The sequence below is a fragment of the Pimephales promelas genome, chromosome 2 (assembly GCF_988280905.1).
Source record: "Pimephales promelas chromosome 2, fPimPro1.hap1.1, whole genome shotgun sequence".
NCBI classification, from domain to species: domain Eukaryota; kingdom Metazoa; phylum Chordata; class Actinopteri; order Cypriniformes; family Leuciscidae; genus Pimephales; species Pimephales promelas.
This window is the reverse complement of record NC_142770.1, coordinates 48,035,508-48,039,283: the sequence shown is the minus strand read 5'-3', so window position 1 is coordinate 48,039,283 and position 3,776 is coordinate 48,035,508. Positions and strand designations below refer to the sequence as shown.

General features: G+C 30.4%; 1 long non-coding RNA gene across 1 annotated transcript; it reads left to right on the top strand.

The window, feature by feature from the left end:
• Positions 1-655: 655 nt before the first annotated feature.
• LOC148997677 (uncharacterized) lies at positions 656-3,422 on the top strand. The gene is made up of 3 exons (XR_016168968.1): positions 656-1,117; positions 2,173-2,285; positions 2,450-3,422. It is a non-coding gene; the product is annotated as an uncharacterized LOC148997677 (long non-coding RNA).
• The last annotated feature ends 354 nt before the right edge of the window (positions 3,423-3,776 follow it).

Here is a 3,776-nt window from a genome sequence, read left to right as displayed (position 1 = left end):
ATATGTTTCTAAAAAGTGTACTAGAAGTACATTGGTATTTAATTACATTTTTAAGAAATATGCTAAATACAAACATATTTTAATTGTATTTAAAAATGTTTTACTAGAAACGCAATGCAAATAAATATACACTTAATTACACTTTTAGAAATATGCTAAAAACAAACATAGTTTTAGTGAAATTTTAGTGTATTTACAGAAAGCATACTTGTTGCTAAATTAAAGTATTTTTTGTGTTTACTTTGTGTGTATAGCAATTTGTAACCTTACTTAACTTATTTAACCTTGTATAGGACTAGAGCAATATATTTTTAATATTTATGTTATACTGTAGCATGTGCTTCAGCCCTGCTTTAAAAAAATATTGTGAAAAACAACTGAGACATATATCTATCTATCTATCTATCTATCTATCTATCTATCTATCTATCTATCTATCTATATATATATATATATATATATATATATATATATATATATAAAGTTTAAAAATTACAAGTAATGCACTTCTATACTTCTGCATTAATTAATCAAATAGTCTTTTCCACAAAACAAGTGAATACCAGTACTTGCACACATCAACATAAAAGATCAGGTACATACTAGAAAAACTAAATAAATTTTTTAAAGCTTTACTCTTACATTTGTTTAGCCAAAATGAATAAAAAACCTGTTTATAAAGCATGTTATGTTTATATTAACAGAGTTGTTTCTTTTTTTGTGGCCGTTAGTTAGTTAGTATTTCCAGTTGCATTCATTTGGACCAATCAGAGCTAACCTTTTCAAAACAAGCTTGCCGGCAATTGTCCAATCACACACTGCCATTTGAACTTACATGTTGGGCGGGGCGCAGACAGCGGATACTGACTGTCTGTGGTATCCCATTATAGCTTCGGATATTTCAACAGAAATCATGTATTTTCCAAATTTTGCTTTGTTATTTCACTGACTCTGACCTATGTGGATAGCACCGATCTAATATTAAGAGAACACACGAGCAGATTACCAGGTCGTCAGCTCCCGCGAACAATTTAGCAGTGAAGAGGACAACGCAGAGGTGCGCCGCCACGACATGGACAGAGCAAGATACTGCCAGAAAAGATCTTACTTCTTGGTGGTAAGTTTATTAGTTTAAGTGATTAGTATAATTGGCTTTATTCTCACTTTGGGTTTAGTTTAAAATATTTTCAGAAGTTGGTGACGATGTTCTGTGGATTACTGGCGTTTCTGTTGATTTGACACTAAAGCGAGTTAACGTTTATCCATTGACGTCTATCAACTTAATGTTATAGATCTAGACAGTGAAAACAACTATAAAAACATTGCACACTGTGTTTGCAGAAAAAAAAGGTTATTAATGGTGATTACACAACAGGCTTGATTGTCCCTAAGTAACTTCTTGTGTTTTAAATATTATAATATATTTTAAACTCTAATAAAACTTACACATTTGTAATATTTAATTCATAGTAAAATCTAATTAATTATTAGTAGGCTGTCAGTTTTCATGTCAATTCGATAAATAAATTAAGTTGTAATCACCAACTATAAGCTTTCACAAAACCAATTATTAAATATCTTGCACTGAGAAATTAAAATGATGCTAAATAATAAAATGAGAGATTTTATATTTAATATTTAGCCTAGCCAAGGAATTTGCACATTGCAAAGACATTTTTTTATTAAACCTAACCGTGAGTAGATGAGGTCAAGTCGAGTAAGTAGTAGTTGATCCTCTTGATTTGTAACTTTTTGTTGGTGAAAAACAACAAAAAAGGCAATAGTGTGTCAAATAGCAGCTAAGTAGCTAAGTGACCTATTATATATTAACACGTATTTGAAAAATGAATATGTATTTTGCCTGATTATGCATTGAATTATGCAATCACATAATCGTGTTTTTCTCAAGGGACTGATTTATATGATTTTATGTGTGGCATTCAGCTTTTTTACATTTAATCAAGTCGTTATCAGCTGTCACCAACTTGTAACTTTCAATAGAATGTTCTGTCTTTATTAATAATGAATAATTAATAATAGCGTGGAAGTTACAGTAATGGTTCATTAAATATGTCACCATTTAAACAAAAGACAAATTATATATGAAGAACACAAACTAGTGTTTGTTCTGCCCTAACTTTGTATAACATGCAACTTGATTTTTTCTTGTAGAGCTTCCAGGGATATTAGCATCTCTCAAAGAGGCCCTGGAGTCCATGAAACGAGGTTCATTCAGCTCAAGCCCAAGATCATCTGAGCTGTGCCTTCCTGAAACCTCAGAAATGGTTAGAAAATTCTTTATGATAAAGAAAAATCCTATTTGTTATAATAATTATATCTGAATTTTTGTGCATTAAGTGTTCTGAATTAAGTAACAAAGTGACAGCTTTTTATTAGAATTATAAATGAACAAGTTTATACTAATGCTTGTTTTTTTTATTCTTTCCAGATTTCCCTCGGTGGTTCTGATGTCCCCAAAAGAGTCTATGGCAGACTGAAAAAGTCACGAACTTCTCTTTTTACTCAAGATTTGGCCACTTTACTTTTTGCTATTGTATTTCACTTTGTTTGACTTAAAGGATTAGTTCACTTTAAAAAAAAAAAAACCTTTTGCTGATAGCTTACTCGCCCCCATGCCAAGATATCCATGTCATTCTTTCTTCAGTTGAAAAGAAATTAAGGTTTTTGATGAAAACATTCCAGGATTTTCTCCATATAATGGACTTCATTGGGGACCAAACGGTTCAAGGTCCAAAAGACAGTTTCTATGCAAACTGTTCAAAGGGCTTTAAACGATTCCAGACGATGAATAAGGGTCTTATCAAGCGAAACGATCGGTCATTTAAAAAAAAAAAAAGTTTAAGTTTTATAAGCTCAAATGGTCGCCTTGCTCTGTTCTGTTATGCATGTTCATGACTCTCCTATTTGAACTCGTTCATCAAAATTAACAAATCTTTTTCCGAGTCATTAGGTTCATTCAATGAACGAAATGAATGAATTGACTCGAAAAAAGATTTGTCAGGGCTGCCAACTCTCAAGCATTCAGCACGAGACTCTCGCAATTGAGCCAATTATCATGCTTTCACGACAAATTGACTGTTAGCCATTGGACCCTGAACCGTTTGGTTCCCAGTGAAGTCCATTATATGGAGAAAATCCTGGAATGTTTTCATCAAAAACCTTAATTTCTTTTCGACTGAAGAAAGAAAGACATGGACATCTTGGAAGACATGGGGGTGAGTAAATTATCACCAAAAGTTTTTTCAAAAGTGAACTACTCCTTTCAGTTAGTTTATTTATTTATTTATTTATTTTTGTTCTGTTTAATACCTCTGCAAATCAATGCATTTTATGTTAATGTATTTTGTTTAGTTTTCATAATGCTTTACTGATGTAGTGCATTAAAGTTTATCTTTCAAAGAGTGTTTGTGTGTTTTGTAGAAATATTTTTTTACTGGGTTTTGTTGAATTCAAATGTTTAAATGTATTTTCAATACATTAAAATATATTATTTTTATATTAAATGGTTTTTGGAAAAATATATTTTTAATATGTTAATAGTGGGTCCTATAGTGTTCTACTAATACATTATTAATAAGCTGAAATTATATTTAAAATATACTTAGAACGCATTAATGTGAAGCTAAAAATATACTAATGCTGTATTTCTAAAGTCTATTTAAAGTGTATTAAAATACACTTTAAATAAGTGCTATTATATTACATTAAATGTACTTAAAATGGTTCCATTTTAGCACAATTTAGTATAATAAAAT